This window comes from Hemiscyllium ocellatum, chromosome 38, assembly GCF_020745735.1.
Source record: "Hemiscyllium ocellatum isolate sHemOce1 chromosome 38, sHemOce1.pat.X.cur, whole genome shotgun sequence".
In the NCBI taxonomy this organism is placed as follows: domain Eukaryota; kingdom Metazoa; phylum Chordata; class Chondrichthyes; order Orectolobiformes; family Hemiscylliidae; genus Hemiscyllium; species Hemiscyllium ocellatum.
In genome coordinates this window covers 35,812,586-35,826,957 of record NC_083438.1, presented here as the reverse complement: position 1 = coordinate 35,826,957, position 14,372 = coordinate 35,812,586, and positions in this window count along the sequence as shown.

The window sequence follows — 14,372 nt, the reverse complement described above, 5'->3', positions numbered from 1 at the left end:
CCAGAGTTTTTTTTTAACTTCTCTTTCCCTTCAAGGGTTTCCTTTGTACCCTGTGGTAAATTATCCTTATGATCTTCACCGTGATCTATTTTCCCCTTCCATGTGAAGATGTCTCTTTTCCACAATTTCTAACCCTCACCAATTGAAATTGATCTTGCGAGCCAGACTTCACTCAACACACCAATTCATAACCGTCAGCCATTTAAGCTGCTGATCTTGCTCTTTTAACTCTCAACTCTTCTACATGAGTTCTTACTACTTCAGGAAGTGAGGTTTTGAACTCCTCCAAAATAATTGACTCTCAAAGAGCATCACAGGTTTGTTCTATTTTGAATGGCCTCATCTACCTATCAAAGCTTTTGGTTGATCCTTTCAAACCCAATGTCGGTTTGACCAGGGTCCGTCCTTAGAGTCCTGAAACATTGTCTGAAGGCTTATGGCACAGCTCATATGTGCTTAAGATGGGTTTGTTCACCACCCCATATGCTCCAGAAACTCCATCTGACGGTGATGCAAATTCTTCACCAGCTCTACCTCCAAGTTCGGTTTAGTTTAATTAAATCCCACATGGTCTCTGGCCACCACATTTCTTTCGGAACTTTTTCGAAAAAGATAAAAAAGATTCCATATCCTGCTCATCTAATTTAGGTATATTTAAACAGTTTCTCATCAGGCATTTGGCTGCTATGGGTTTGCTCATCCTCACTAAGCTTATCTTCGGCCTTCAGATACATCCTTTTAAGCTGACTTTCGTATCTAAGGAGGAGAAAGTGAGGACTGCAGATGCTGGAGAACCTGAGGTGCGCAGTGAGAGAGAAGAAGGGCTCATGCCCGAAACGTCGAATCTCCTGTTCCTTGGATGCTGCCTGACCTGCTGCGATTTTGCAGCAACACATTTTTAAGCTTTCGTGTCTAAGGGCCAACTTCTGAAGTTCAACCTTCCTGTCTTTCTTCCTTCACTCTCTCTCCTTTTCTTTCTCACTCTTTCTTTTTCTTTTTATTCTACTCAAGCAATTTTTTTTTCTTTTTCTCTTCCCTCTGCTTTTAATCGCAATCCCACCTTTTGCCTCCAACTCAAGATGTGTCATTTTCAATTGAACTTTAGACATCTCTGAAGAATCTAATAGTGTTTCCAGTAAATTTAAACACTGAGGTATTCCTGTAATTCTATCTCCAAGCTCCAACCCCAGTTTCTCTGTTAATTTCAACAGCTTGGCTTTGCTCACCTTTTGTAAAACCCCCAAAGCCTCTTCATTCACCCCTCGAAAACTGTTGGTGACTGGGAGAGCCACTGCTATCACAAGCTCTGTTTAAACCAACCGAATCCAACACCCAGAACAAAAGACTCTACACCTCTGACTCACTGCTTTCAAGTCCCAACACCCCTAATCGATGAAGGGCTTATGCCTGAAACGTTGAATTTCCTGTTCCTTGGATGCTGCCTGACCTGCTGCGCTTTTCCAGCAGCACATTTTCAGCTCTGATCTCCAGCATCTGCAGACCTCACTTCCTCCTCCAACACCCCTAATCCCAATTTGGAACAATAGAACAAATCTGACAAGAAGCCCACAATCCTGTATGGACCAGGCCATGCTCTCTCGAAACATTACAAGGAAGTAGCCCGGACCCGAATTTTGGGAGTTGCTTTAAGTAGGTGTAATGTGGATGCAATTGTTGAAATCACTTAGTTTTAAACAAAAAGGAACTTATTTGCAAGATTATCAAGTGAAACACAAACAAAAGAGAACAGAATACAGACTGACTTCAACTATTTGAAAACTCGGCAGTTTATCCCAGTTAATGATGCTGTTCCAAATACTTGCAACAATCCCCACAAACGCTCCTTGGCACACAAGGCAAAATCCAACACAGGATCTTACAGAAAGGAAGTCAAGGAGAGAGGAGGATCGCAACAGATCTGCTTCTTTGGATCCCACAGCTTCAAGACTACCCTAAAACCCTTCCAACTTAGACTTTTCAGTGTCTGATAAAGAAAAAAGGACCACATAAACTTGCTAAAGGAGCAGCAGCATGGCAGAAGCTAAATGAAGGGGAAGGAATGGGTTCACATTCCGAACGAATTGAAATTGCCACTGAGCCAAAAAAGGCTGTCAAATGCCTAGCCTGAGGATGTGATGTTGTTCCTCCAGTTTACACTGGGATTCACTGGAACACTTCAGCATGCCGTTGATAGACATGTGGGCATGTGAGCAGGAAACTGGGTTAAAATGACTGGCTATGGGAAGGTCAGGGTCACACTTGCTCACGGACCAGAGGTGTTCTGCAAAGTGGTCAGCCATTTTGAGTTTGATTTCCCCAATGTCGAGTCGGCCACGTTGGGTGCAGCCAATACAAGATTGGAGGAGGGTACAGGTGAGATGTTGCTGTTCAATCTGAGTGACGCTGTGACCCAGAACTCAGTGTGCTATCTGCTGTTCCCACGGAATGGGAATCCAGGTAAAGATTGGCTGATGGGATGGGGAGGCTGTGCCGATATAAAAGATTTTCTTTGTCCTGCCTGGGACTGCTGCCTTTCCAGTACAAACAACTGTCGATGGCCCAGGGTCACAAACGGACATGTTTTCATATCCAGGATTCCGAGATTAGGGACACCCTGGAGATTGGGGCAGTGACTGCTGAGGGGTAATGGAGGAGAATCATTAATTTGGTTCACAGTACACCATTTGAGCACATCAAGGCCTGACCTGACACAGCTTCTTTCCAATATAAACAGATACTACCAGGTCGTGTTGGGAACTCTGATCCTGTAGGCATTCCCACAAACTCTCCTGATTTCAGTTGACTATTTTTGTTTAGATATGGGAGAGAATAAGAGAAAGAGAGACCTGCAGGGCTCAGTGGAGATAAAATGAGTGGAAGGGAAGGGAAGATAGGATGAGGTGATGGCCTTGTTATGACTGGCTTGTTCATTCCAATGACACTAATAACGTTCTGGGGACCTGAGTCCAAATCATGGAAGTTTTCTTTAGATACAAATCTGGAATTAAGAACCTCAGGATGAACATGAAACAGTCCTTGATTGTTGGGGGAATAAAGTCCCACCTGGTTCACTCATTCCCTTCAGGGAAGGGAAATCTCGCCTGGTCTGACTCGACATGTGACTCCAGCACCACTGCAATGTGCTTCACTCTAAACTGGCCCCCGGGGTAATTAGGGATGGGTAATATATGTCAGCCTATCCAATCCCAGTGATGCCCCTCGAATAAGTTTAAACAGTAGTGAATGAATGTAGAAACGACAGATAGAGGGAATGAGAAAGGAATGTAAGCAATAAGACAGATGTGGACAAATTGTGGATGTGTGGAGAGAGAAATAGCATCAATAATGTGTCCCATGTTGAAAGTATTACTTTAAACCTCAAGATGGTCCTTTTTTACCCCTGGAGAAAATGGAGAGCGTGCATGATAGTAGATTATGTGTGGTTTGCAAAGGGAATCACGTAGAACCAAGACATAAAGCCCACAACATACATTTGTCTTCATTTTTATTTATTTCCTCCTGAATACTCTCTCAGACATGGAGAGAATCACCACCAATGTGTTTAAAGGAGAGAAAAGGAGGTGAGGGAAGCTTTCCAGTCATTGTTGTCCGGCTGATGGGCTGGGGAGGCTGTACCGATATAAAAGATGCTCTTTGTCCTGCCTGAGACCTGCTGCCTTTCCAGCTGTCGATGGCCCAGGGTCACAAATGGACACGTTTTCATATCCAGGATTCCGAGATTAGGGACACTCTGGAGATTGGGGCAGTGACTGCTGGGGTGTAATGGAGGAGAATCATTAATTTGCTTCACAGAACAACATTTCAGCACCTCAAGGTCCTGGAGATCATATAAATTGCCCAGGCTTTATGTAACAGACATTGTTTGACCAGACATATGCCCGTGAATCAATGTCTCTTTAATAGACGGACCATCTTTTTTTTGTGAGAGCAACTTTAATTCTCAAAAGAAGAGATGAACATGCTGCTGTTGGAGTGGGATGGTCTTCAACTTCACCTACGCATTGAATTCTTGTGGTTTCAAATGACCCTTTTGGACTGTAAAATGGTGTCATGTGGCTTCTACCTTTCAAAAGGAAAGCGATGGTGTGTTCACTTGGGCCAGGGGCTAGGAATCAAGTAGCAGAGGAATAGCCAGTGACAGAAACAGGAGAAATGAACTAGTTCTGGCATCCAGCCAACACAGGTTTGAGTGTCATGGTTCAAGAGGACAATTCCGCCTCTTTTCCTACTGACATGGAAAATAACAGGGAAATTCAGGTGAGTCCCAAGGACTGGAAAAAGCATCATAAGGCCTTTAAACTGTGTTCCCATCTCAAACTTGTTTCTTACTTTGATATAGGGATACATTCACCGATGAGAGTGAAAGGGTATTTCAGAGCCCTCTTCAGTTCCTCTCTGAATTTACTCTGGGTCAGGGCATAAAAGGCAGTGTTTGTACAGGAGCTCAGGTAGAAGAGCACAGTCCCAGATATGTCAGCGATCATAACAGGATGGTCATAACTGGGGTAAAAATGGTTGTTGGTAATCTTCATCAGTAAGAAAACACTGACCTTGGGCATCCACAACAATATAAAACTGCCCGAGACAACAAACAGCAGGATGATGGATTTCCGCCTGTTGACCATCTCTGCATCTCCTCTCTGGTCCCTGTTACTGGGAGCTCGGAGACCCCTGCGTGCCCGATTTGCCAAGACAATGTGCCTGACGGTTAGAGCATTGAACAGCAGGATCAGGAAGTAGGGGATCAATGGGTTCAACAGCTGGTGGAGCCAGAAAAATGCCACCCATCCTGGCAGGGTGTAGAACTCTGGTCTGATGCCACAGCCCCAGGGCACACCACCCCATGTACCCAAAGATTGGTATTTGTAGTAAAATGGAATGTTCCTCAAAAGGCTCAGAGAACAAACCATGGTTATCACTGAAGCTGCTGTTCTGGCAGAGCAATACCTCACTTTCAGATTGTGGCAACAAATGGCCACAAAGCGATCAAAGGTGAAGGCGATGGTCAACCAGACAGAACAGTCGATAGTAGCATAACCCATGATGTTGTTAAAACTGCACACCGCTGTGTAAAACAGGAAGGAAACTGGGAAATATTTGAAACCAAGTGTTGTGAGTATTACACTGAATACAATGACGAAGAGATCTGCTGTTGCCATGGAAATCAAATAGATGGATATACACTTGGTGATGCCACACTTTCCGCGAATCAGGATCACAATCGTCACAAGGTTAGCTGGAAGAGACATTGAAAAGTTATTCCGTATGTGGGATCTTGACCCTTCACTGCCACAGTAGGTGCCAATATCAAAAATAGGGACATTGCTACAACAACAAGTGCAGGGAGGAGTCCAAATGGGTGATCACAAGATGCCTGAAGTAAGTGTCTTACCTACGGTGCATGATTTAAAAGTGAAAAATATTGTAATTAAGGAAAGGTATAGCCAAGTTCCAACAAGCAGAATAAAAGATACTTGTTATTTTCATGTGTGATGCAGATTAAGGGAGAAAGATTGATGAGGATACTAAGGATCATTGTAGCCTTGGGATGTTAAATATCCAATAAATCAGGCAGAAGTAGCTTTGGATTGATACTGTAAGTGGAATCAGCATCTCAGACAGACGAGGGCACCATCAGTACTGCTCCACAGGATGATGTGTAGTATTGTGCTGAAATTCTAGAGTTCGCTCTGAACACAGAATCTTGAGATTCAACTGATGCAAAACAATGACTCAAAGCAGCAACCGAGTCAGGTGAGAAAGCTAAACTGAATGGGAGGTATAAATCCTCAATATGATGAGCTGGTGACAAGATGGACAAAATTATCTCATTCTAAATGGTTTGTCAGAGAAGGCTCCCTTTGTATAACATGATGAATGTGCACAAAGTGAATGACGACAGCTTCAAATGTGTTGCTGGAAAAGCACAGCAGGTCAGGCAGCATCCAAGGAGCAGGAGAGTCGATGTTTTGGGCATGAGACCTTCTTCCTCTAGCATCTGCAGTCCTCACTTTCTCCTGGGCAACAGCTTCAAGTCAATATTCACATCCATGGCAAACGTCTGAAGCTACAACTGCTCCTGACATTCTGAATTAGATTAACAAGGAGCGCTGATGGATATTGGAAGATTAAACCGAAATATGATTGGTTCTTTCTCTTCACGTACAGCCGAAACAAGAACGTGCTGTGTCCGTGATGAACAGATTATTAAATTTTTCTCACAACCCTCTCTGCAATGCACATAGTTATTCAGAATAATATTGACATTTCAAAGAAAACTAAAGTAGGTCTCTTATACAAATCTATTTTTTGGTTGAATAATGTTATTAAAGTCATCAACAAAATAGAAGCATCTCTTTACTCCACACAATTGAAGGGTGGATGTTGACGAGAAAAGATTCCCTATAGTATGGAAACAGGCTCTTCAGCCCATCAAGTCCACAACAACCCTCTGAAGAGTAACCTACCCAGACCCATTCCTTTCCTCTACATTTACCCCTGACTAATGCACCTAACAGCATGGGAAACCAAGCAAGGCCAATTCAATTGAGCTGCACATCTTTGGACTGTGGGAGGAAACCAGAGCACCTGGTGGAAACTCACACAGACACAGGGAGAATGCGCAAACTCCACACAGACAGGTGGCTGAGGGGAGAATTGAACCCAGGTCCTTGCTGCTGTGAGGCAGATGTGCTAACCACCAAGCCAAAGTACCACCCATACTGGTTATTGAATTGATGGTGATTGATATCAATGAGAAAATTTTCAATACTGTTGCTCTGCCAACCATGACTCCCCTCAGTAGAAGAAAGAGTAACTAACAGCAACAAGACACCTGAGAACAACCAACAATACTGCACAGTAATTATAAATAGATTTCCTTAACAAGGCAATGATTGGACCATAGATTTCGTGGTATCTGACAGGAAATTGAGATTTTTAAAAATTCATCAAGGGATGAGAGTATTGTTGGTTGGTTCAGCGTTAATTACCCATGTCTGGCGGCCCCTTGAGAAGGTGGGGGTGAGCTGTCTTCTGAAACTGTTGGCATCCACGTACTGAAGGTAGACTCACAATTCACTCAGGGAGGGAATTCCAGGATTTTGACCCAGAAAGGAACGGCAATATATTTCCAAGTCTGGATGGTGAGGGGCTCAGAGGGGAATTTGCAGAGGGTCATTTTCCAATGTATTTTCTGCCCTTGTCCTGCTGGATGGAGGTGATCATGGGTTTGGAATGTACTGTCTAAGGAGCCTTGGGGAATTTCTGTGTTGCACCTTGTGGATGGTAGACATCGATGGTACCATAGTCCTGCATATTCTTCCAGTTCAGAATGAAAACAAAATTCCGTATGGGTTGCCAAAATTGAACCCCTCTCTCCCATTCCCTTCAGCAGTACATTCCAGTCTCTAAACACTCACTACCATGAAACAGTGTTCCTTCAAAGCTCATTTGTTCCTCTTGCCCATTGTATTCTATCTAACAATCCCTTCCAGTCTGCAGGTTGGCCAGTTAGCTTTACATCATTGACACCAGCACATGTAGACCTTACCACAAATTCAGTCTGTCAGAATTGGATTCCATTGTTCATTCCTGCAATGTTATAAATTACACAAGTGTTCACCATTCCATGGGGATGCATAGACTGATGGAATAATAAAGCACAGATCGATCCCATTCAACTCGCAACACTGGACTTATATTGGAGCTTTCTATATCGTCCCTCTCTCCCTTGCCGCCCCTCAACTTTACTCTGTGACCCGTGAGTTTAATCTCTTGCCATTCTTACCTCAATACTCTTCATAAAATTGCCAGCACTCATCTCCCTCCAGCACCTGCTCAGCCAGTGAATTGAACTGATAACAAGTGGCTAGTAACAGAACTCTCATTTCATCCCTGCTCTGAAGAAGAGCTGTGTAAAACCGATTTCCTCTGCTTGCAGACTTCCAATTACTGGAAACATTCTCCTTATTTTCTCCATCAACACTACTGACCAGATGAGGCAGCTTTGTGAAATATTCCCTGTCCCTTTCTGATCCAAGGAGGATTCTCTAAAAGCTCTTTTCGGATCTAATTCCTTATTTTAATATAGCTCACAGTAATCTCCTCCATTTTGTAACTGCTCAGGAACAGAGTTCAAATCAAAGCAGTGTTACTGCTCAAACATGCAACCAATTTCCAATCCTTGCCTTTTCGACAGCTGTGCACACTCTCTGTCCTCTGGTTTATGGAAGTCCTGATACTGGAATCATAACTTTCCTTCACCCTGTTATTATAATTTTGATCATCTCTATCACTGAAAACTGCAACTCTCAGTGACTTGGGGAGACTTGTGCACGAAACACAGAGAGCGAGCACAGGGGAGCAGCAAGTAGTCAGGAAGGTTAATGGAATGGTTATGGAATCATAAAATCCCTATGCTGTGGAAACAGGCCCTTCGACCAACAAGTCCACACCTAATCTCTGAAGAGTAACCCACCTAGAACCATTCCCCTACTCTATTGCTCTACATTTACCCCTGAGTGATGCACCTAACCTCCGTATCCCTGTACACTATGGGTACTTTCACATGGCAAATACACCCTAATCTACACATCTTTGGACTGTGGGAGGAAGCCAGAGCCACTGAAAGAAGCCCATGCAAACACAGAGAGAACGGGTGAACTCCCAATGAGACAGTCGCCCGAGGCTGGAAGCAAACCCAGGTCCCTGGTACTGGGAGGTAGCAGTGCTAACCACTGAGCCACCATGCCGCCATTATCCCAAGACCATTGGGGCATAATATTGGGGAAGTCTTACTGCAACTGTACAAGGTGCTGGGGCGACTACACCTGGAGAAATGTGAGCAGTTTTGGTCAACTTATTTCAGGAAGGACATATTTCATATGACACAGTTCTGAGAAGGTTCACTGGCACGATCCTCTGAAGTGGAGGGAGTGTCAAGGTTACACAGCTGAAGAATCTAGTCACTGGGGTTCAGAAACATGGAAGGTGATAGCATTGGAAAAACAAGGATTCTTGAGAGACTGGACAAGGTAAATGCTGAGAGGAGGGTCTTGGACAAGAGGGTACAGTCTCAGAATATAGGAGTGAAAATTTAGCACTGAAATGATGAGGGATGTCTGAACATAGAGAGTTGTGAGTCTTTCAAAATCTTTATCATTGAAAGCTGCGGTATAAAAATCCTTTCGCACATTTTAGGCTGTGTTCCTGGATTCTTGATCAGTTGGAGAATCAAGGTAATGGGGGAAGAACAGGATGTGAGGAATCTACGATCAGCCAAGATCTGATTTAGTGCTGAATCAGGCTCTGGGAAATTTATTCAGGTGCTAGGGTTTATTCTGCCCATGCCCCCGATCGCCCCCTCCACCCCCACCGCACAACACCCCCCCACTCCTTCACACCCCCAGATCACTGTCAGTTCCAAGGACACTGGGCAACCTCTTTCCTCTCTCCATACAACTGAGGATTCTCATTCCTGGTAACATTCCTATCAAATGGCACTGCAGCTTTCTTAAGGTCACTCCTTCAATCAGTCCATCCACATCCCACTTCCAAAGTGATCCATCAAATATCTCACCATAAAACACAGACAGAACTATAAACACCGCAGTCAGTAACGGGGAAGATCTCCTCACCTGGAACACAGACAATTGCAAAGAAATGGAAGAAAGTGAATGCGATCTGTAGAATTATTGGTCCTTGCATTGTTAATGTTGGGTGACCTCATTCATTAACTCTCGCGCAGGGCTTGGAGTCTGGACTGAGCTCCTGGGATAAGAATCATCACTCATTTATACATGATCGTAAACACCGTGTGTGACGTCTGGTGCCTGTTACAGTCTATTAAACACCCTCTTCAAACCCATTCACATTACATTGTGCATTCCCAAAATATTGGTATATTCCATGTGGAGATGTGAAAGGATTATAAACAGCACTCCCTAAAGGGTGTTGCTTTAAAAAAAATTGTGTTTGTTTTCCAAACCCTTTTCTGACAGCATTCATTATTATTATTTCTTGTTCATCTCCTACTTTCTCTCAGTTTAGTTTCACATCAGTCACTCAATATATTATTGTCCATGGAGGGCTCACATCCTGGAATTAAGGGACAGCAACAGACTGCTGTCCTTTAACTTCTCGAGAGGATGTTTTCAACGGTGCATTGTGTATTAAGGAGCTCAGAAATAGTACTTGCAATTGGAATGTTCTTAAAATAATGGGAAACATTTTATTTCTCAGATTTTAAAATGCACTTGAAATACATTTCTAATCAATGTCAAAATGTAGCAATCTTCCACTGATTAAAACAATAAAGCAATCACATGGATTTCAACTGATCCCATTCCTGCTCCATCAATTGGAGTCCAACTCAACCCATCCCCATCCAACTGAGTCCATTGGAACTCAGCTGTGCCCAGCTCATGGAGCATTTACACACCCGAACTCTCTCTGTTCGAGATCAACACAACACCCAGGTGCAATGGTTCCAATTCCAAAGGAACCCAATATCATGGCACATTCAGCAACAGTTGTGTATTTGTTCATATCTCTGAGTTGCTAAGTTTGATCCAGTCAAGTTAATACACACGCTGGACAGATCTGCTAGCGATTCTGTGTTTTAATCTTTGAAGCATGGATTCAGTGTTCTGCATAATGGCAAATGATGGATTGGCTAATCAAATTATCATTAAAAAAGAAAGTAAATTGTTGCAGTTATTGTCTTGCACTTATCAGGTTCAAGTGCAAGAATGCAAATTCATTTGGAAACCCACCATGATACTGTAGGGTGCAGTGTAAAGGCACAGACTGGGAATGTGGGCACTTACCAGTGAACATGGAACGGTTGCTATGGAAGTGATGAGGGAAACGAGCAGCATATTTAAAGTTGGTCATAAAGTAAACAAAGAGAGTTTTCCAGCTAATGGAGAAACTGAAATTTTGGGTTGTCATGGGAACTGCCTTGTTCCACGGAAAAGTCAGCTGTGTAAGTTTCCACAGTGAGAAATTTAATGTTGTAACAAGAAAGCAGATCCATCCATCCCTGTGTGACAATCAGGGCGAGGAAGTAGAGAAACATTCAAGATCCTCAGAGCAGTGCCATCGTTCCTCAATGGTGTTTGGAATGGAAAGGGAACCCAGTTGGGCTTCAGTTTGATAAACCCTTGGTTACACTTGATCTGTATAAGTCCATCACTGTGTAAGGGACCACTCCTCAGGAAGGTGGTACTGGGCTTTGGAGAATGTACAGTGTGGATTCAGCTGAATGACAGGAGGAGATGAAGGATGGGATGATGTGTGTGGAAAGGGGGAAACAGGAACGGGTGCGTGGGCGGGGAAAACAGGCTTAAAATATGAGCCAAGTGCATTGAAAGACTGACATCATAAAGTACCTCAATCATTCAGGTAGATTGAGGATCTGGAAACCTTCCCCCCAATCACTAACCGTGCTGGGAATGAATTACATCCTGCATTATTAGCACGCACACAATTCTCTGGTACAGACAGACAAAGGGTGAGTGAGGAAAATGGAGCTGCACCATCTGACTGAATGGTATGCAGCACCAGTGGGCTTCAGAATTCACCCTTTCTGGGTCTCTGAAAGTGGGGTTCAACTGTCCCTTTCAACAGGGGTTTTTTCAGGTAGAGCGAGGAGAGATGAGGGAGAGCTGTTAGATCTCCTCTGCTCTCTCTCCAGTGGCAAACACATCCCTCTGGAAATGTGCAGTTTGCTGTCTGTGGTCTAACCAAGTTTATCCCACTCTGTACTGGAAATCAAGCCCCACTATTTACTGAGTCATCAAAAAGGTGAACATTTGATTAAAGCGCCAAATTGCCCAACTATACACATCGTAATAACAGAATATGGGCCTGCAGCTTTCATTGCTATTTAACTGTTTAACATAATCAAACCAGTTTAAACCAATCACAAAAAAAAGCTGTGTTGAATTGCCAATCTGTAACTACAATTTAATTATTCTCTCTTTTAAGAAATCCCATCCACATAAACAAAGTCTGAGAAGACACAGATATCCCATTTTGCGATAAAGTGATAGGGATGCTTTAGCTTCACTGACTTTTCCGTTCCCTGGAATTCTCCAAGCACTTGGCTGCATTGACCTGTCCAGGAAACAAACAAGAGATTGTCACTGTGCTGAGATCTCCTGAACACACAACAGCTGGTGCTATTTGGAAAACTAACCAAAATAGCATTTCTGAACAGAATTGCACCGAATGTGCATGTGCACGCGCGAGCGCACGCAAACGCACACACTTATTCTCTCTTTCACACACACACATACACTTACACACGCACACACTCAAACTCACCCACACATCTACACACACTCATACACATCCACAAATGGGCTCGGTCGCAGACACGCATGCACTTACACACAGACGCACTCACAAACACATGCACACAGATGCACACTCAAACACACATGCACGCGTAAACACACACACATCGATTCCACACACACACAGACGCACATGCATACTTTTTTTTGGATTAGTTTCTTCTTCAATGAGACAATAATGAATATAAAACCGATCATTTTGATGGTAACTGCCTTTTCCCTCAGGTGGGGAGATTTGAATACGGGACACAGAAATGGTGATGAGAGAAAGATTTAATAAAGACATCAGAATCAAACTTTTTACACAGATGGTGTGGATTGACCTTTCTGAGCAAGTGGGGAATGCAGGTACATTGACAAATTTTAAATAACATTTGGATGGATACATGAATTGGAAGGGTTTGGAGGGACATGCACCATGAGCAGGCAGGTGGGACTAATTTAGTTTAGGTTTGTTTTTGGTGTGAATTTGTTGTAATGAAGTGTCTGTTTCCGTGCTCTCTGACCCTATGACTATGACAGTAGCTTATTCTAAGACTATAACCACCGTCCTACACAGTGTCCTTTTGTTCAAAGCAATACCTTTACCCACTTGGGTCCATGGTCCATTCTGAACACAGGTGTGGAGGGGCCAGTTTTGGACTGGGGTGGACAAAGTCAGAAATCACATGACGCCAGGTTATAGTCCAACAGGTTTATTTGAAATCACAACTTTTTGGAGCTCAGCCCCTTTGTCAAGTGAAGTGAGAGTGAAGCTCTCAGAACACAGAATTGATAGGCAGGGAGACATGGGCTGGGGTGGGGGTGGTGGGGGAGGTGTGGGAGAGGTTGCAGAGAGATCAAAAGTTCATGCAAATGGTGTGAGTGGAGTGTGGAATAATAAGTTTCTGCAGGTGACGAACGGTGTTAGACGGTGTGAGGGAAGTGTCACCAGCTGAATAGTGAGTGAAGGGATGGTGTATAATCTGATTAAATGAGGCAGAGAGATAATGGCAACGACTTAATAAGAAGGTGGTGCTGGAGACAAACCAAATGACTGGAGTAACATGGAACACAAACAGAAGGTGCTGGAAAAGCTCGGCAGGTCCGGCAGCAACTGTGAGGAAAAGCAGAGGAAGGGTCACAGGACCCGGGATTGGCGATTGTTGCACAGTGTCCATTCATCTTCTGTTGTAGTGTCTACACGGGCACGCTAATACACCATGCCCAGGGTATGTTTGCCAGCAGACCAACACAGTCGATAGAGTGCCCTTCATCGTGTAGTTCTTCCTCGGAGTGGATGACTACACCATGTTCCTCACAGCCTTCAACACGGCATTGATAGTGACAAATATCTCACCAAGATCAATCCTACATCTCCACTTCTCACCTTCAAACCACCACCCAACCTTAAACAGACCACCGTTCCCAACAAACTGCCCAGCCTTCAGGATCACATTGACCACAACACCGCACAACCCTGCCACAGCACCCTCTGCAAGACATGTCAGATCATCGCCATGGATACTACTATCACACTAGGGAACACCATCACCCACGGGCACGGCAGGTACCCATGTGACTCGGACAATATTGTCTACGTCACATGCTGCAAGCAAGGATGCCCCGTGGCATGGTATATTGGTGAGGCCGTGCAGATGCTACAGCAGTAGGTGAATGGACACCGCGCTAAAATAGCCCAGACAGGTATGTTCTCTCCCAGTTGGGGAACAATTCAGGGAGCAAGGTCATTCAGCCTCTGATCTTCTGGTAAACGTCCTCCAAGGTGGCCTTCGAGATACACAGCAACGCAGAATCTTTGAGCAGGAACTGATAGCCAAGTTCTGTACCCATGGGGATGGCCTCATCTGTGATCCTAGGTTCATGTCATTCTACAACTAACCCCACCTTACAATTCTACATCTATAAACACTAACTTCATGTTCAGTTTTGACGCTTTCACCTGGATAACCTGCTAGAATCTCTCTACTGTTTTAGTTTGTGCAGTTT